Here is a 20,781-nt window from a genome sequence, read left to right on the forward strand (position 1 = left end):
TCCCCAACTATCCCCTCCATTGATCCCTCACTAGATTGCTCCCTCCATCAATTTCCTGCCATCTGGCTACTTTCTCCCCAACCCCATCATAACTCTCCCCTCCCCATCATCCCCACGCTGACTTTCTCACTCCTCCACCCATTTTATTTCAGTCATCTCCTCTCATACTTCTCCCATCTTCTCCAGTTTATCTCTCTCACTCCATCATCCCACTCGGTTTCATCCTCAATTATCCCATTCATACTCTCTCTCTAATTCACTTTCACCCCCCCGTCATCCTCTTGCATACTCTCCCCTTTCCTCCTCCCCCCTCTAATATCCTTTCTGCTCCTCCTTCACCTATTCTAGCACCCGCACATCAATCCCTATCGCCCCTTTCTTTCTTTCTCTCTCTCAAACCCATCTCCTCCTCTCCAGCCCCATCATACCTCTGGCTCTTTCTCTTTCCCCCACTTCACCGCCTCTGGCTCTCTCTCACACACAAATTCACCCCCATCCCAACACCACCGCTGGCTCTCCTCACTACCTTAACAACCTCTGGCTTTCTTTCACACAGACATTCCCCCTTCGGCTCTCTCACACCCCATTACCACCAGCTCCTTTGCCTAGGTGTTGTGCTCCTGCACTCTCCCACACACTGCCCCTCCCCCCACATTCACCTTCATATTCTGGGCTCTCTTTCATCACCTCAGATACTCCCCCCCCAGAAACACACCTCCAGCTTTCATCCCCTCTCAGCATTTATCTTCCAGCTCTCTCTTTCTCCCCCACCCCATCAATTAGTTACAGCTCCATGACTTTGCTCTACCATGCTTCCTTCTTCCTCCCCACTCTGCCCCCCTTAGCTGAGTCCTGGGATCACAAGATGTGGTTGTGTGTGCTCCAGCCCCCCCCCCCCCCCCACTCCTGTTGAAACAAGGACTCGGGATGGAAGGAGTTGAGATTAGAATAATTGCTGTGTTCCCATTTCCAGCCCCCTCTCTTTCTGTTTTGCGTATGCTGCCTGGAGAGGAGGGGCTGAGAATTGCTGTTTGAGATTTGGGGCATAGGCCAATAGATTAAGGGAAGGAACCCTGTGTGCCCATGGCCAACTAGCAATGCCCTTGTCCACTACTCTTTCTGTGAAGAAAAGTGACATTTAAACACACCTGTTCATTTCCTTTCCTTCAGGCCAGATGAATGAGATTATCCTCATTCACCAGCAGGAGGAGGTACAGAACACAAGCCTTTTCTGATATCACGTTCCCCTATATAGCTGGGTGCAGCAGGAAAGGCTGTCGATAGTTTCTTATCCAAGTCTTTGTCTAATCTACAAATATTTTTTCATCCCCCTCACACCCCAAATATCTAAAAAAAAAATAAATATATATATATATATGTATATATGCATACTCATCTGAGTGCCTTCTCTTGAGACTCTTCTATACTCCCCTGTATGCTGATACTAGAGGGCTCCCTAAATGTTTCTGAACAAGAACCAAAAAGAAAAAGGTGCTATGGCCCTCCAGGCGTGTTCTGGACTGGCACATCAGGACTCAGAAAAAGGAAATTAACAGCTATACTTAAATTTCACTTTCCTTGTTTTCCTGCCAGACCAGTCCAGATGAATGGGAGGTGCTGAACAGTAACTAACCTGGGCAGAGCAAAACCATCAAGGTCTCTAGGACTCTCATGCCAAATACAGAGACCTCCTTGGCCTGCGCATCTGATATGAAATACCTGACAAATGAATGTAATAACTACAGTACCTGAATGTAATCCACTTTGAAGTGCTGAAAAAAACAAATATAGATAAATATCCACTAGCCCATTAAGGAAGCCCATGTGCCTGCCTTGCATATATTCTGTGGAGACACTAGTCTTTGCTTTGCCCACAACGAGGCCTGTGCCCTCATGGAGTGCATGCTCAGCCCCTCCAGGACCCTTCTGCCCTTTCAGATATAAGCTGAGGGAATTGCCTTCCCACCTTGTGGTGGACGCTTTTAAGGCTGCCTTCCCTTTTCACTATCCTCCAAAGAGGATGAACAGCTTATCTGACCTCCAGAAGCATTTGTGACCTAAACAGTACCCTACACACATTCAGAAACTATAAGATATCCCTTGACCCTATACGCTCCGCATCTGCTGAATGCAGGTAGTGATATCTTCCAATTCAGATGGAACTCTGATACCACTTTTGATAAAATGGAAGGCACTAGCCAAATGATGACCAGGTCCTTCGAAAAGGCAAATAAGTATCTCTACATGTCAGCGCATGGAGCTCTGAAATTCTAATGAATAGATGGCCGCTAGAAATACCGTCTTCAACGTTAGATCCTTCACCCACACCTCCCTCAGTGGCTCAAAAGAGGCTACTGCTAGGGATATCAACACTAAGTTCAGATCCCAAGATGGGATCACCTGGTGGACTGGAGACCACATGTTTTACCCACCTGAAGAATTTCATTATATTTGGGTGCGAGACCAAGAGCCCAACCTGCCCCCTGTAGCTACCTCTATCTTTTAAGAGTTTAGAGCTAAATCCTTCTCCAAATCAAGCTGCAGAAATTCCAGGATTGAAGCCAATTGGCTTTGAAGGAGAACAGATCTTTACTACAGTATCAAGCCCCAAAGATTTTCTGATGTATGCCAGTGAAGTGGATATCTTACTTGCCTTTAGCATTGCCCAGATTACTGCTTCCGAATAGCCATTCCGTCTCAAGTTCTTCCTTTCAATAGCCAGGCCATAAGATAAAATGGTGCTGGATGCACCATTGTTGCCAGCCACTGTCAAAGAAGCCCTTTGTCTGAAGTGAGCCTGAGTGGTTCCTCCTTTTTTTTTTAAACTTTATTTAAAGACACAGAAAATACAAAAGCCATGAAAAAAATAAAAGCAACAAAGTAAATTGTATGTGAGTTCTCTAGCAATTTAAGCAACATTCAGACCTCACAATAAAGTCATCTCCAAGTCCAATAAGGTTTCCAGATGGGCTCATATCTACGTACAGTGTCCTGAAGAGTATGGGACATAAGTTCCATAATGGCAACATCAGCAACTGCTCGCTTCCAATGTTCAAACTCAGGCTTCGACTTTCCAAAATAGGCAATGCTTATCCTGACAGCTTGCAGTAGATGGTCAATAAGTTTTTAACTCACTTACGGGCCGATTCAGTAAAAACGCGGGAGGGCGGACGAACACCCACTCTCCCAGCGCGTGCACGGCCACTCGCCGGTGCGCGCGCTGAGGTGGTGCGGTAGAAACAGGCAAAAGGAGGCGCTAGGGACACTAGCGCGGTAGAAACAGGCAAAAGGAGGCGCTAGGGACACTAGCGCGGTAGAAACAGGCAAAAGGAGGCGCTAGGGACACTAGCGCGTCGCTAGCGCCTCCTTTTGCCCCGGAGCGGCGGCTGTCAGTGTTATGAACTCTGCCCACGGGTTTCCCCGCGAGCAGGCTCACTTACCATGCTGTCTTTTCTTCGCCGACATGGCAGGACGCCGCCGTCGGCTTGCCCACGCGGCCCGGAGGCCGCCCTGTATCATCCTGGCTTCCGCGGCCGGAGTCACAGCCTTCTTCGGGGCTGGAACCGCCCCCGACGCTGACTTCTTCTTCGCAGCTGAAGGCCGCAAAAGCCCCGGGCTGGAGTGGCGGCTAGAGCTGCCCCCGGGGCCTCCAGCAGCGGCTGGAGCCGCTGCTCACGTTGGGCCTGTGTCCCAGGCCAGCCCTGCCTCTTCTGATGTCGTACGTCTGTGCAGGCCGCTGTCCGCGGTCCTGCACAGCTTCCTGCTTCTCCTAGGCGCGCGGCCGCGTCTTCCTTCAACATTTAAAGGGCCAGACACAGGAAGTGTCTTGGCCCCACCTTGGTGACTGTTTCCTGTACCAGCCCTATAAAGGGCTGCTCCGTCAGTTGTCCAGGGCCTTGCATTGTGGTGACTTCGCTCTGGAGGCTCCTGCCTGCCAGAGCCTGTGTAAGGTCTTCTTGTCTTGTGGAGCTCCTCATCGTGATGTCTTCTCGTCATGCCATGTCATGTCTTCGTGCCTGAGGTCCTCGTCCAGGTGTCCTGGTGTCTTGATCTTCTACATCCTGGTGTTCCTGCCTTCCTCGATGTTCTTTCCTATGTCTCGCCTTCAACGCTCTCGAGCCTTCTGGCCCGGTAGGCCGGGGGTCTCTCAGATGCAGTACTCCTGAGTGGACTAACCTGCTGGTGGACGGTTGTCCTGTGCTACTGAGCCGTCATGTCCTGGTTGTGTGTTCCTGCACTGTCCCGCTCTCCTCGTGGTCCGTGACCAGTCTGCAAGGGCTGTGTAGGGCGCATAGTGGACAGGGTGGTCTGCGACTTAGTCCCGGAGGTGGCCTGAGTAGGGCGCCCTGAGAGACAGTGCCAATGTCCGCCTTCCTTGCTTCTCGTCTCGTCTGGATTCCAAGTTCCTCATCATGTTTGCCCTTCAGCGTCATGTTTCTGATGTCGTAGCATCGACCCTGGTCCGGGATGCCGTCGCATCGACCACTGGTCCGTGATGTCTTCGCATCAGCCTTGGTGTCTAGTCTCGTCTGCGATGCCGTTGCATCGATCCTGGTGTCACGTCTTCATAGTCCTGGTGTCATGTCTTCAGCCCAAGTCTTCGTGCCATGTGATGCCGTCGCATCAATCTTCTTGTCTTTGTGTCAAGGTCCGTCTGCCCTCAACCTCAGGCCAGGCCTGCTGCTCCATGCTGCTTGCAGCAGGTCCAAAAGGGCTCGGAATGGTCGGAGGACCATTCAACTTCCAACATGCTCGGATGTTGGCCATGGGAGCTTGCTGGCCTGGCGGAGGGTAGACCGACAGCCATGCGGAGCCACCATCAACCCTTGGCTCAGCCCTGAAGGTCTGGGTCGGGCTGAGGCCCATGGGCACACTAAAACACCACTCTCAACAGTCAGCGGGTTTGACAGCCGACGCTCAATTTTGCCGGCGTTGGTTCTCGAGCCCACTGACAGCCACGGGCTCGGAAACCGGACGCCGGCAAAATTGAGCATCCGGTTTTTGGCCCAACAGCTGCCGGCCCAATTTAAATTTTTTTTTTTTTTACTTTTTACACCCTTCGGGACCTCCGACTTAATATCGCTATGATATTAAGTCGGAGGGTGCACAGAAAAGCAGTTTTTACTGCTTTTCTGTGCACTTTCCTGATGCCGGCAGAAACTAGGGCCTACCTTTATTTAAAGACACAGAAAATACAAAAGCCCCTTACTGAATAAGGGGTAAGGGAAAATACGTGTCCAAGAGCAGGCCTGTTAGTTGGAGGAGCAGCCTCCCATCGTCCCAACAAACATACAGGTCAATACAGTAAAGTGCGGCCGCGGTTACCCTGTTTCTAACCCGCCTTTTACTCACAATTTGGCCGCGTTACCCCAACCCGCGATCCACTATCCCCTTTAGCCCATTCTTACCACCTCTTTAAATCAACGAGTAACCCCTTCCGCCCGCGGCATGTATATGAAATGTAAACGATCGGATTAGCTATTCCCCCCCATTCAGTAACGTGCGCCCCGGCTATCGCCTTTTTAACCTGCAGTTTAGCCGCGCATTTAACCTGCTAACTTACCGCCTACCCTTACCCCTGCGCCCCCTTTCGTTGCTTCGGGAGGAGGGTAGAGAGGACTGGGCCCCCTTTTTCGCTCACCGGCCAGGGCCAGGGCCGGTGAGCGAAAAAGGGGGCCCAGTCCTCTCTACCCTCCTCCTGAAGCAACGAAAGCTAAAAAGGAGAAAAGCGACATGTGACTTACTTTCTTGCAGCCCTCCTCCGGAGACGCACCGCAGCTCCCCTGCCTCCCGGGGACAGCCGGCGGCGAAAAGACAGCACGTCGCCCACCCCCTGTATTTTTTTTTTCTTGGAGGAACAGAAAATGCCAGTTTCCTTGCTGGAAATAAAGCAACCCCCACGGGTCTGCCTTGTCTTTTTGGGTCTCTCGGTTTGGCTGCTGCAGGCAGATAAGGAAAGCGGCGTGCGACCGGGGGGGGGAGGGGGTAGCGTAATCCGCGGCTTTCATCGCAGGCCGCTCGAGGGCCCCCGCCGAAGCCTCCCTGCCCCTTCCAGCCCGAGTCACGGAGGACCTTTCGTTTGCCTTTAGTTTTGCTAATTGGGGCTCTCATTCTGGGGGGGACAAAAGGCCCCGAGCGGCCTGCAAAGCAGGGGTACAGAGAGCGCCTTCAGGCCACCTTCCCTGCGGGGCCTTGGCGGCTGCGGAAAAAGTAAAAAGCTGCGAAAAGTACAGAGCCGTGTGATTGTTTGCGGAGGGAGACTTCTTAAAACAGAAAAGCCCCCACCTCTTTATTGATTACCAATCTCGCCCCCCCCCCCCCTAGAAAAAAACAAAGTGTTTCAGCTCCTTCGGTTTCTCTTTTACTGCAGGCACAGGCAGCAGCCAATTTATTCCGGAGGAAAGCTGCAAGGGACCTTTCTATTATTATTTCTACCCGAAACAAAAGCCCTCCAAAACCCCACAAACCTCGGACACGAATGCTCCAGCTGCGGCCACTTCTCCTGCGTGCATTCAGCCTGTGCGTGCAATTTGGCCGCTCAAGGCGTGACGTCACACGCCGTGACGCCAAACGTAGTGACGTCACGCCTTGAGCGGCCAAATTGCACGCACAGGCTGAATGCACGCAGGAGAGTGGCCGCAGCTGGAGTGATCGTGTCAGAGGGCCCGTGCAGGCATCCATCTTCGCCGGCGGGGCCACTTTCACCGCTGGCTGCCCCCGGGAGGCAGGGGGCAGCCCCCGGGAGGCAGGGGAGCCGCGGTGCGTCTCCCTAGGAGGGCTGCAAGAAAAGTAAGCTGTCACATGTCGCTTTTCTCTTTTTTCGCTTTCGTTGCTTCGGGAGGAGGGTAGAGAGGACTGGCCATCCCGAGCGTAGGAGAACCGTCAACTTCCTGGTTCCTGTCATTTCAAATGTCATTTGAAATGACAGGTACCAGCGCACCCAGGTTACGGTATAGGCGCTGAATAGCGCCTTATACAGTAAAATGGATTGCGAGGGCCTAACCCTTCTCGGACGCTTCTTGGACGCGGCTTGCATTTGCAAGCTATTTAAATACAGTATCGAGCAGTAGGTGAGTCGGACTGTGCGTGCGGCAAACGCGGGTGCTCCCGGCACAAACGCAGCTCTTCCTACCGCTCCTTACTGTATCGGCCCGAATGTTAGGTTCCATATTAGGTGCTACAACCCAAGGAAGAGATCTAGGCGTCATAGTGGATAACACATTGAAATCGTCAGTTCAGTGTGCTGTGGCAGTCAAAATAGGGAATGGTGAATAAAACGGAAAATGTCATAATGCCTCTGTATCGCTCCATGGTGAGACCGCACCTTTAATACTGTGTACAATTCTGGTCGCTGCATCTCAAAAAAGATATAATTGCAATGGAGAAGGTACAGAGAAGGGCTACCAAAATGATAAGGGGAATGGAACAGTTCCCCTATGAGGAAAGACTAAAGAGATTAGGACTTTTCAGCTTGGAGAAGAGACGGCTGAGGGGGGATATGATAGAGGTGTTTAAAATCATGAGAGGTCTAGAACGGGTAGATGTGAATCGGTTATTTACTCTTTCGGACAATAGAAAGACTAGGGGGCACTCCATGAAGTTAGCATGTGGCACATTTAAAACTAATCGGAGAACGTTCTTTTTTACTCAACGCACAATTAAACTCTGGAATTTGTTGCCAGAGGATATGGTTAGTGCAGTTAGTATAGCTGTGTTTAAAAAAGGATTGGATAAGTTCTTGGAGGAGAAGTCCATTACCTGCTATTAATTAAGTTGACTTAGAAAATAGCCACTGCTATTACTAGCAACGGTAACATGGAATAGACTTAGCTTTTGGGTACTTGCCAGGTTCTTATGGCCTGGATTGTCCACTGTTGGAAACAGGATGCTGGGCTTGATGGACCCTTGGTCTGACCCAGTATGGCATGTTCTTATGTTCTTGTGATTTCTAAACAAACAATTTTGATGGTGGGTACTTGTAACAAATTTTTTTGTGCAGAGTGTAAATTCTATTAGGTTTGTATATGCGGAGTTAGGAGCTTAGCCAAGTCAATGAATCGTTGTATAAAAGGTTGTGGATAGTTATAAGGATTTTATTCTAATTTCGACAGGTAACCAATGCAATGAGTGTAGGACAGGGAAAATATGGTCTCTATGGGTTTTAACAGTTAAAATGCAAGCTACTGTGTTCTGAACTACTTGCAATGGGCAAATCGTATTGTCGTGTAAGCCAAATAACAGAGAATTACAATAGTCGAGGCCACTGAAAATTAGAGATTGTAAAATGCTTCTAAATTCCTCTAAGGGTAATTAGGGGGTGTAGATGTTTTAGCATATGGAGCTTAAAAAAAGAGTTTTTCACAATCAATGATACGTGATGTGTCATGGATTGGCTTGAGTCAACTATGACACCTAGATTTTGAGCCTTAGAGGTGATAGGCAGTAAGGTACCATCAAGATCAAGTTGTGATGGGGGCTACAGGCAGAATGTGGAATAGAAGATAGATGGATAATTTCAGTTTTGGCACTATTGAGGTTTTGATGGTATTAATGTATAGACAGACAATGGAAAGGGTGTTGGACCATGACTTTGAGTAAGGAATAAAGAACTGAATATCGTCAGTGTAGATTTTGAATTGTATATCTAGACTGTTTAACAGATAATATAATGGTAAAAGATAGATATTGAAGAGAGTGGGATAAAGAGCAGAACCTTGCAGTACACCAGAAGATACTGAATACTGATCAGAAGAGTATGAACCAATGTTTATTTGATAAGTACGATCTGTGAGAAATGGCTGGAACCAATTATGTACTGTACCCATTATTCCGATGGAGTGTAATCTAGAGAGTAAAATGGAGTGATCTAGAGTGTCAAACATAGCAGAGATGTCGAGAAGAACCAGTATATAATCTGTGTTAGCATCAAAACCTCTGAATATTGTATCAAATGATGATAGTAATAGGGTTTCTGTGCTGTGTCCTTTTCTGAAGCTATGTTGGTTGGGATGAGGAAGCTCGTTATCATTCAGAAAATTATTCAGTTGATGAAATAGTATTGATTTTGATATTTTGGCCGGCCAGTGTGGTAAGTGAGGCTATAGATCGTAAATTATTTAGATTAGTGAACTCCTCGTTTTTCTTTTTAGGTATAGGTAATATAGAAGTTAATTTGAGAGAGTCGGGGCATACGCCAGAACTGAGTGATTGATTTATTAATTTAGCAAGGACATTGTTTATCAGATCCGCTGAAGTTTTTAGGTATAGCCCATTACAGGGATCAAACGGGGAAGATGAGATTTTTCTCTTATTAAGTACACGAGATATTGTATTGGCATCTACAGACGAGAGGTTTGACCAAGTGCAATCAAATCACTTTCAAAAATGTGGGTCTTTAGATGGTATTTAAATATGACAAGAGACAGAGTATGACACACCGTTCAGGAAGATTATTCCAAACACACGGCGCAGCCAGGTGGAAAGCATGGAGTCTGGAATAAGGCAGTAGAAGAGAAGAGCACATATAGGAGTGACTTATCTGACAAGCGGAGTACATGAGGAGGGGTGTAGACAGAGATAAGAGAGGAGAGGTAGTGAGGTGCTGCAGAGTAAAGGTGTTTGTATTTATTTATTTATTTATTTTGATTTCTTCTATACCGACATTCCTGTATAGAATACGGATCACACCGGTTTACATTGAACACAGAACAGTTTGAACTGTACGCAGGAGTAGATAGGGAGCCAATGCAGTGATTTCAGAAGAGGGGTTATGTGAGCATAGCAACTTTGGTGAAAGATAAGTCATGAAGCTAAATTTAGGATAGATTGCAGTGGAGAGAGATGGCTTGCCGGGAGACCTGTGAGGAGCCAGTTGCAATAGTATAAGCGAAAAAAGATGAGAGAGTGGATAAGGATTCTGGTAATGTGTTCAGAAAGGAAAGAACAGATTTTGGTAATGTTATAAAGAAAGAAATGACACGTTTTAGCAGTGTTTTGGATATGCATAAAGAAGGATAGAGAGGAGTCGAAGAGAACGCCTAGGTTATGGGCTGAGGGGACCAGGAGGATGACCGTGTTATCCACAGAAACAGAGAAAGGAGGAAGAGGGGAGATTAGCTTTGGGGGTGGGGGAGATAAGGAGCTCCATCTTGGCCATGTTGAGTTTAAGGTGGCAGCAGAATATTCAGGAAGCAATGTCAGACAAGCAGGCCAAGATCCGGGACTGGATTTCTGGTGAAATTTCTGGTGTACAAAAGTAGATCTGGGAATCATCAGCATAAAAATGGTATTGAAAGCCATGAGAAGAAATCAGAACTCCAAGGGAATTAATATATAGTGAGAAGAGAAGAGGGTCCAAGACGGAACCCTGAAGCACATCGAAAGATAGTGGAATGGCAGTAGAGGAACCACCACAGGAAATGTTAAAGGTGCGATGGAAGAGGTAAGAAGAGAACCAAGACAGGACAGAGTCCCGAATTCTAAGCGAGTATAGAGTATCAAGGAGTAGGTGGTGATCAACAGTGTGAAAAGCAGCAGACAGGTCAAGAAGGATAAGGACAGAGTAAAGGCCTTTGGCTTTAGCCATAAACAGGTCATTGGAAACCTTGGCAAAGGCTTTTTCAGTTGAATGTAGAGGTCGAAAACCAGACTGGAATGGATCAAGAACAAATTGAGATGTAAGAAAGTCAAGACAACGGCGGTGAACAGCATATTCAAGTAGTTTGGGGGCAAAAGTTCCTCAGCCACAGCAACCTCCTAGCTGACACTGCTGTTACTATCTTTTGACCAATGTCCTGATTAAGTCATACAAAGTATCCACTAAAGCAACCACCCCCCATTCCAGCTTAATCACCTTTCTTTCCTGGGCTTCTTGGGGCTCCTCCATGTCTGGCTACAGCTGCTAGGCCCACAGAATACACAATCTAGCCATGTATCCCCCACAGATTGCCACCTGTAGAGACAAACTGGCAATCTGAAAGGATCATTTCAGAGTTGCTTCAATCTTCCTATCTTGGAGGTCCTTCAGGCCCACGCCTCCTTCCACCAGGATTGTTGCCTTTAGTGTAACTGCAGCCAATGGTACATCCACCTTTGGCATGCAAAACAGGTAGCACACTTCTGTCTGTTGGATTGAGTAGAGTACCAGCATGGCTCTCCTCATCCTAAGGGAGGAGTCCAGGGTCTCCCACTTCACTATAATCATCTCCAGTACTGCTGATTGAAGAGGGAAGGCTTTAAGGGGTTTCTTAATCCCCACAAAAATTTAATCCACTCATGGGGCTGTTTTCCTTTCCTGTTTATTTGAAAGCTTCAGAGATTGGATTACTTGGGATATAAGCACCCCAAGTTCACCTGAGGAGTCTCACCACTGTGTTTACACCTGCAAGTGTCATCTCTGCTTCTTTGAGCCTTCCCCTGACTCCTGTATCTCCTCCCTCCCAGATGTTGTGGGAGGTCCAAGAATGGACCAGAGAAGGACCTTTATCTGTTCCATCCGGGGTCTCTTTAAACCTCCAGGCTCGGGGCGTAACCAAACCTCTGCTGGCCCCACACCGCTCCATTGCACAATAAGCCTTGTGCATAACCACTCCACTGTGGAGTCCTGCTGAAATACCCCTGAGGGAAGCCCTTTTTGGAGCCCCGGGGTCTGCCACTGCTTGGCTGCCTAGGCCATGGTATTCTCTCCGCCCTCACTGCTTCCCGGGCATGCTGATCCTACTCCCACTTGGGGCCCCTACTAGGCCGGCAGTTCCTTTCCTCCAGACATCACAGCGGCTCTTACCTCCTCCTGTGATGCCTGACCAAACGCTGACTGCATAATAGACAATGCCTCACCCTCTCCATCAGTCTTCTGCAGCTGGGGGGGGGAGGGGGAGAAACCAAGCCCTTCTGTGGGTCCCCCATGGGAATCTGTAACTATATTCTTTTTTTTCCCCCACTTTATGCTCCCACTACTGGGTGCAGTGCCTTCTGAGACCAGACCCAGATGGGAACTTGATTATTTTTTTCTCCAGCGAAGGAAGAGCAGCCAATCCTGGCCATCATCCCCTTTTTTCTGTTTCTTTTTTTTGGTTTGGTTAGGTTGTCCCAGGAAAAATCAACCTGCTAGGCCATCATCCTAGGAGCTTAGCCAAAAAAGAAAAATATATTCCTTCCTGCTGCAGAGTCACAGTGCTCCTTCTGCTGAAGAAAAAGAACTACTGATAGACTTTTCTGCTACACCAAGCTAATATAGGGAAACATGACATAAAAAAAAAGGCTTGTGTTCTCTGTCTCCATCTGCTGGCCAGCAAGGATAACCCCATTCTTATTTCAGTGAACTACAACAATACTGCTACTGCATCTGGACTGATCTGGCAGGATGATAATAAGCAATATTTCCTTATGATGCTCTTCACTTTACAACCTTTTCAGTTTCATATCATAACCTCTTGTTCTAGAACTTTCTTTTGACTTAAACATTGGCTTCTTCTGCATTATTTATACCTTTGAAGTATTTGAATGTCTATCATAACTTCTGCTCCCCTCACCATCTCTTCTCTCTTCTAAGGTGTACATATTTGCATCCTTAATTGGATTTTCAGTCACCTGATAGGATGTGCATACTTTCAGCACTATTAAAGAGAGGAATTCTGCATGCATGGCTGGAAATTACATGTATATATTAATGTTTAAAAAATGTATGCACATCATCAGTATGCTACCAGCATGCATACATCACAATAATGTGTGACCCCATATAAGTTTACAGGGGTATTTTAGCTGTACAACCACCAATATTCAAACACAATGAAAAGGGGATAACCTTGAGTTTGAAGCTTGGCTTGGATTTGTGCTGACTGAAAAGTGCCAAGGAGCCGTCCGATTAAAAATTCACCCTCAAATGGTAAAATCCCTTTATTCTATCTGGCCTGAAGAGTCAACAACAGAGCCAGGGATTAGAGTTGAGGCACCAGGAAGATAATGTGACTCCCCTGAGGTTTCTTTCTCTCACACACACACACAGAGCCAGTGACAAAGCTGGAAATTAGAGCTGAGGCACAGAGAGATAATGTGACTCCCCTGAGGTCATACACACAGAGTCAGCGACAGAGCCAAGGATTTAGCTCAAGGAGAAAGTGCCATTACTGAGCCTACAAGGAACCTCAGGGGACCATGACATCATATTGTGATTCATAGGAGATGCCTGGTTACATCACGGTGCAGCCCAGAAAAAAAAAAGGAACTTTAAAAGAGGGGACTTAAAACTCCAGAGCTGGATACTTTGGAATGTTGTCTCTCTAGATATAGAAAAGTCATGACAAATATGTAGCTTCTTCTTCAGCTTTTCTGTTTGGTTGTAATAAAAACTCGGGTTATTCCTTTATTTACAATGGTTATTTGAAGTGTTTTTTTGTTCCTCTGCAGTAACACAGCTCCGGAACTGGAAAGAGGTTTCCTAGGGGTTTCCTCTGTACTCTGTTAGCCTGTCGGCTACAGACACCAGAAGGAAAAGCCAGAGTGTCTACTAAAACATAAGAACTTAAAATGTGAAATGCTGGGTCAGCCAAAGGTCCATAGACCCGACAATGGCCAATCCAGGTCATTAGGAAGTGCCCAGCAGAACCCAAAAAGCAGATTCATTTCCTTGGTGTTCTCTCCCATCCTCTCTACCTTTCTAATTCTGCTATATATTTCTTGACATGGAGGCGACCAGAATTAAATACAGTGCTCAAAGTATGGTCACATTATAGATCTATACAGCTCCACGACTAGATGAGCATCCTTAAAGAAAGTGAGAAGCCTCCTGTGGAATGAGGACTAGCACACACCGATTCCAAAAGCAGGTGTGCCCAGAGCCTTGTAAGAAAAGCACATCAAATGACTTGCACAAGTGCCAAAGCAAAGTCTAAATCGCTTTGAACTCCAGTATTATTTCTACGGAACCAGCCAAAATCTCTGTGTCCTGTGGGGAAGTTGATGCCTCTGCTTGAGAGATGTGGGATGGAATAAGGTGGATGGGGGGGGGGGGGGGGAAGCATGCACCCTGATTCCACCAATGAAAGCACCCCAAAACCCCCTACAGCTTACTATATCCAGCAACAAATTTTAAAAAACTGGCTACTGACTTGCAAGGCCCGCTTTCCCCTCCCCTCCACTCACTTGGCCCCTCACACCTATCCGATGTATTGAAATATGTTGCCACCTGTATTTCCCCCATTTTTCTGCCGACTGTATACTAGATCAGTGGTTCTCAACAGGTGTGTCGCGAGGTCCTGGGAGGTGTGTCGCAGGGCCAGCAGATGGCTGCTTCCTTATCAGCCCGGGTGGGAGTTGGTTGACTTCTCTTACATTAGGCCTGATGGGAGGTTTCTCTCACTTCCTTCTCTTCTTTCTGGCCCAGTGAGAGGCTGTTTCCTCCTTCACCCAGATCAGAGGGAGACATTGCCAGCTCCTGCTGTTCTGGGCCTGATGGGAGGCAAACTTTATCTTCCCCTACTGAGTCTGGGAGTGATGCTGCTGCAGATCTCTTCACCCTGTGGAGGATGGGGGAAAGGAGGTTGGGGATGCTGGGAAGATGGAGGAGGAACGGAGAGGGAGTGTGGGGGCTGCTGAGCAGGGAGGGGTGGGAAACAAGGGGTCGGGCTACCTGGGCAGAGAGGGAGATGGGATGAAGGGGGGTAGGGAGAGTCAAGCAGGGGAGAGAGGGAGCACAGGGAAGAGGATGTGGGGGGATCAGGAACGCTGGGCAGGGATGTGAGCGTGAGTGGATGATTGAAAGGGAGTAATTGGGAAAACTGAAGGATGATGGCGGCATGGAAGGGGAGTGATGGGGTGCAAGAGCCATAATATGTCAGCTTTGGGAATGTGCATTTCTTCTTTGTACGTTGCTTAGTGTAGGAGGAGATGGATGTATTTCTGTTTTTAGCTCGCCAGTTTGCACTGCTTGCAGAAGGGCTTTTTGGAGGTTTCCATTCCAGTTTTTGTCCCCACATTTGTCATTTGTGGTCTTTTATTCTGTATTTGGTGAAGGTTGGATCTGTATTTTACTAGTAGGTAGGGATTTGCATCAATCTTCTTTGTTGTGTTTTCCCATTCTCAGTAGGACATGCATTGGTGCTGCACTGCTGCCTTTTCATTGCTGTTTGAGTTCTTGGAATTAGTGTTGCAATGGTGTGGAAGGTTTGCTACACAGGTGCTGTGTGTGTTTTTTCAGGTTTTGTATTTTACAATGCGACAGTAGTAAGGGAGTTTGTGTTTCTGTTACTGAGATAGCACCAGAATCAGAATATCTTTTTTATGTAGCGAGTTGTATTTGAAATATCCTAGTTCTGCTCTGCATCCATTGTTTGGGAATGGGGAGGGGGCGGGTTCCTGTGGATGCAGAGTGCATGTTTACATTTAGCCCCGTGATGGTCAAGTGTTCAGTGCGTCACGCCTGTAAGCATTGTCTGCCTGCCAGGTGTATCCCAAAAGAAAAAAGGTTGAGAACCACTGTACTAGATAATGGTGACTTTTGAACCTATTTCTAAAATAAACACTGAAACGAGAGCTTGTGGAAAACAAGCAGCCCCCCCCCCCCCCCCCAGGCCCCTTTCATGTACTATGCAGGATCTTTGTTTCAGATCCAACAAGGTGTCTGCGTGGAGAAGACTGAAGGATGGACTGCACACTCATCACATCCAGAATCCATCCTACTGAAACTTACCCAGCATGACAAGGATTGGGAAGGAGGTGTGCGCTGAATCTCTGGGGAAACCAGCTTTTAATCACTATCAGGCCGATGCAATATCAGTGTGCGGAATACGGGCGCCCACGATTGAACACCTGCTCTCCTAACGCGCACCGCTGCACCTCTCTGGGGCGCCCCATGTAATATTTAAATGGGCTGCCGTGGTAAAAAGGAGGCGCCAGGGGAAACTGTGCGCCCCTAGCTTCTCCTCGGCAGTGGGTGTCCAGGAGAGGTGGCTGTCAGCGGAGTAGGAAAATGGACGCTCAATTTTACCAGCGTCTGCTTTCCTAACCTGTGCACAGCCACGGCTTAGGGAAAAAAATACTCATTAATTCAGCTTCACTTTTCCTAATCTGACTGCCGGCACACTTTTTTTTTTTTAAGGTTTTTCCTTTTTCAGTTCCTCTGACTTAATATCGCCACGATATTAAGTCGGAAGAATTACAGAAAAGCAGTGTTTTCTGCTTTTCTGTAAACGTTTTGGGCTCCTCAAGAATTAATTCCTGCTCCGGGGCAGGTGTTAATTTTTTTCGGGTAAAAATGTGCACGATGGGTGCACATCTTTTTTTTTTTTTTTGCATTGGGGGAAATAGCTAATAGCCTCATCAACATGAATTTACATGTGATGAGCACTATTAGCTACGTTTTGCATCTGGGGTTATGGACGCGCGTCCAATCGCGTGTTGAGTGGTATTGCATCGGCTTCTATCTGAATATCACGATTATAGCATACAAATTCTGTTTGACCACAATAAGCCACAAATGTCCCACTGAGCAGGATATAGCATGAGCAGAGCTGATAATAAATACGACCCTCTACAGTATTACTTTATTCTTCTACAAACGTGTATAGAGAGTTACTCTGTCTTACAACAGTAATGTTTTTTATTTCAAAATAATCAGAATAGAAAGTGATCATGGGAAATATAAAAGCACATGCGGGAACCACCAGACTGTGTATTGTTACAGTTTGTATAGTGAATACCAGATGTCTGCAGCATTGTTCAGAGACACATAATGGCCAGCCCCAACTACTTGGAGCTTACAAGCTAGTCCAGGAATGGCCAACTCTAGTCTTAGAGCCACACACAGGCCAGGTTTCCAGGATATCCATAATGAATATGCATGAGATGTATCTGCATATAATGGAGGCAGCGCAATCAAATTTATCTCATGCATATTTATTATGGTTCTCCTGAAAATCAGAACTATTTGTGGCTCTTCAGGACTGGAGTTGCCACCCCCAAACTAGTCAGACAAAACACACAACAAGGAAGAAGCTTTGAGCTACTGCATAAAGGCCACGATAGAGAAGGAATAAAGTGGATTAAACTGAGAATATTAAGTATCATCAAATATGATGCTGGGGTCATTAACTCTTCAGGGAGTTGTCGTGTGGTGCAGTGGAGTAGATCTGGAAATCACCTTTCACACAACTGCTGCCCTGGGGAGAAACCATAGCTCAGCAAAGGATGCACAGTTCCCTCATTACCATTCTCTTGCCACCAAGGATCCTCTGCGTTTATCCTATGCTTTCTTGAAGTCTGCCACTGTCCCTTGTCATCACTACCCTCCTCCAGCAGGGCATTCTGGCCATCCACTACCCTCTCTGTGAAAAAAAAAATACTTCCTGATATATAGAACAGGAGGGAAGGGCCTGGTTTAGGGAGCAGAGTAGCTGTGTTCTCTGCTCTGTCTGCTCCAGGCCAACAACCTCTCCTCCACTGCCCTGCAGGCTGTCTGAAGAGGAGGGGCTGGGGCAGAACACGCCTACTGCTCTTCCTCTTAAGTCTTAAAAGCAGTGCTAAGAGGACACACGTGATCTTTCCATGGCTGTACCGTCAAGACGCAGGGTGAACTTTCCTCTGACCAGGAGTGGCTCAAGGGAATCTGCTGCCTGAGGCGAGGGATGAGAAGGCGCCACCCGCCCAAAGTACGGTACAGGTCAAATTATCAAGAGGGGCAAGGGGGGATCGGGTCTCTTCATAGTCTGGTCCTTTCGGTGTTTTGAAATGATGCAGGAGAACAGCAGGAGCCAGAGTTGCCAGAGGAGTAGCAGAGTCTCTGTGATAATTCAGTATTTTCTAGGAAGCTGCAACCCTGCCACACTTCCAAGAACCCTACCACCTGTCTCCCATGTTTCCCCAGCATTTGCCCCTGGAGAAGTGGGGATGTGTGAACGATAGGGGTCTGTGTGTGGCAAATTCTCCACCGGCCTAGTGCAAGGGTATCAGGTGCTCTAGGTGAACCTTAGAGCCTTGTGCCCCCCTCCTTCCCAGCCCTCGCCACACACATTTATAACAACCAATTTTACATGAAAAGACATTCAAAGTATAGTTTTCTGAGATCAAAATATCACAACATGATGCATATTATTTTTACATGCACTACTGTAGTGCCATTCAGAAAGCTCTACAAAAAATCAGAATAAACACTTGGCGTGCATATGGTATTAGGCCTGTAGTAATGCATGCTGGGTGTGGGCTTTACCTCCAGAAAGCCATAAGTAAACTAAATTACATTTACAGTAGTATACCTCCCATACTAAGAAAGAACACTAGCTGCCATCACTGAAACAGTAAAAACCTTAACTATGAAAAGGCAACACTGCAGATATTACACCAAGTCCTAAAAACCAATACACCTCCTATTAGGAAAACAGAAAAAGTCAGTCTGCTATAGATCCTAAAAAGAAACTTCACATTAGCAGGATACTTCATCATAGTTACATATGCAGACCACATACAGACCCTCACCAAATACAGAATAAAGAGACCATACATTATGAACAGAAACACATAGACAAAAACTGAACTGAAAACCGCAACAGGCCTCACTATATGCAGTGCAACAAAGGAAAAACAGAAATTATATTCCTCAAAACAATAAAATCAAGAAATATGAAACAATCATAATAGTAAAACCATACTAATAAAAAGAAAAATCATTTCAAAACAGCTGATGAATAGCATAACAACCAATAATTAAAATCTCCTATAAAAATTTTAAAGGTTTTCCCAAACATTCATAAAATATTTTCAAATAGCAGACACATGAAATAGTACCCAATAATTAAACCTAGTAAGAATAAAAAAAATTCCATACCTGGGAACTTTTAATTTCCAGTCATCCTGAGATTTCTGTGGCTTAGTGGGAGAGGGGGATGTGGTAGCAGGAAGGGGGAACTTTCTTCTCCCTCTTTCTCACACACACACACGTTTATTCACACTCATGTACACAGATGCTCTCACACAAACACAGGTTCTCACTCTGCAAGCAGGCTCACACACACAGATGCTTTTGCTTGCTCATACACACACACACAAATGCTTTCACGTACGCTCTTCAAACACATACCTACTCCCTCTGCCTCATCCACACGCTGTCAGGCTGTCGGCAGAGGAGCTCAGCAGTCAGCTGGAGTCTATTTTCTTCTGCCACTGTGTAGCCTAGTCTCTTTTTCGGCTACCAGTGGGGCCTATCCTACTTTGCTGCTGGGCAAGTCCTTCATTATTTATCTGCTACTGGATAGTTGAGCTCCACCAGAAGCCCATGGGTCGTTGTTGTTTTTCGGCCTCCAGCAGGTTGGGCTCTTGTTCTTCGGCTGCCGTTGGGCCTTTTCTTTACCAGCAGTCAGGTTGGGCTCTGCCGGTGGCCCGCCGGGCCTTTGCTTATTCTTTGGCCGCTGGCAGGTTAAGTTTTGCCGGCAGCCACCGAGTCTCTTCTTTTCTTTGCTGCCGGGCAGGTTGGGATCTGTCGGTGGCCCGCGGGGGTCTTTGCTGATTTTTCGGCCGTCGGCAGGTTGAGTTCCGCCGGTGGCCGCTGAGCCTCTTCTTTTCTTTGCTGCCAGGCAGATTGGCTTCCACCGACAGCCAATGTTCCCTCTAAGGATTGGGCTGCTGTGAGCAAAGGTTTTTGGTATCATTAACTTGTGAGCACTACTTTCTTTGATGCCAAAAGTCTATCAATTTATGCTCACAGTAACCCAATCCTTAAAGGGTACATTGGAGCAGCATGCACACAACCTTTCTTACATACATACACTTGCATATTCACTCTCATACTCTCACATATACACGCTCATTCTCACAAATACACATATTCACTCTCATGCCTCTCATTCACTCCTCAGACTCTCATGCACACTCATTCAGTACTCCTCCTCTTCCACATCCACACTCATCTTAGTAACTGCAAACCCTTCATTGCCAAACACTTTGAGAAGTAACACAAACCCGTGCAAAAAAAAAAAAAAGACACCTAGAACCTTGCCATACCATACCAGCACTATCTCAGGACTCAAACAGCAGCAGCCTTATCTATGACACAGCAGCAATGCAAATATTATAACATGCCCTAGAACACTAATACACCACCTACTGCTCCATAGCCCCACAGAAACACTACATGCCAGTAGACATATTGCACCTCAGTCACACATGCAGAACACAGATAGATCCTTACCCAATACAGAATAAGGGACTACAAATTAGAAACAGAATCAGGCAAACAAAAATAAAATGGAAAGCCCGAGAAACCAGACTCTGAACAGTGGAATACTGAAGAAAGAACAAAATACAAATAAGTAAAGCACATTCCCAAAGATAACATATGGCAATCACTAAAAATTCAAAATAATTTTTTTTTTACCTTATTTCTCTAATCGGTTGGTCTCAGGCTTTTTTTTTTCCACATTCCCTTTCTTGGACTTTTCCCAATTCCTTTTACAGGATTTCTTTTTTTTTACTGTTTCTTCTCTCTCTCTATCTGTCTTCTTCCCTTCCTCTCTCAAACACACACTCAGGCGCTCATTCTCACACGCTGTCTCTCTCTCAAATACTCTCTCACACACATACAGGCTCCCACTCTCACATGCTGTGGCTTACACATGGCTCTCACTTTCACAAGTTATCTCTCTCTCAAACATATACACCGGTTCTCTCACATGCTGTCTTACTCTCTTACACACTGGCTCTCACTCTCACATGCTCTCTCACATGTTGTCTCTCTCTCTCACATGTCTCTCTCTCTCACACACACACACATGTGCTCACTGGCTCCCTCACACA

The 20,781-nt window shown here is 46.8% G+C and overlaps 1 non-coding gene across 1 annotated transcript; it reads right to left on the reverse strand.

Moving 5' to 3' along the window:
* Nucleotides 1-5,616: 5,616 nt before the first annotated feature.
* On the reverse strand, nt 5,617-5,729 carry LOC115082807. The gene has a single exon (XR_003854296.1). It is a non-coding gene; the product is annotated as a small nucleolar RNA SNORA17 (small nucleolar RNA).
* Nucleotides 5,730-20,781: the final 15,052 nt, after the last annotated feature.

This window comes from Rhinatrema bivittatum, chromosome 1 (genome assembly GCF_901001135.1).
Source record: "Rhinatrema bivittatum chromosome 1, aRhiBiv1.1, whole genome shotgun sequence".
Lineage (NCBI taxonomy): Eukaryota > Metazoa > Chordata > Amphibia > Gymnophiona > Rhinatrematidae > Rhinatrema > Rhinatrema bivittatum.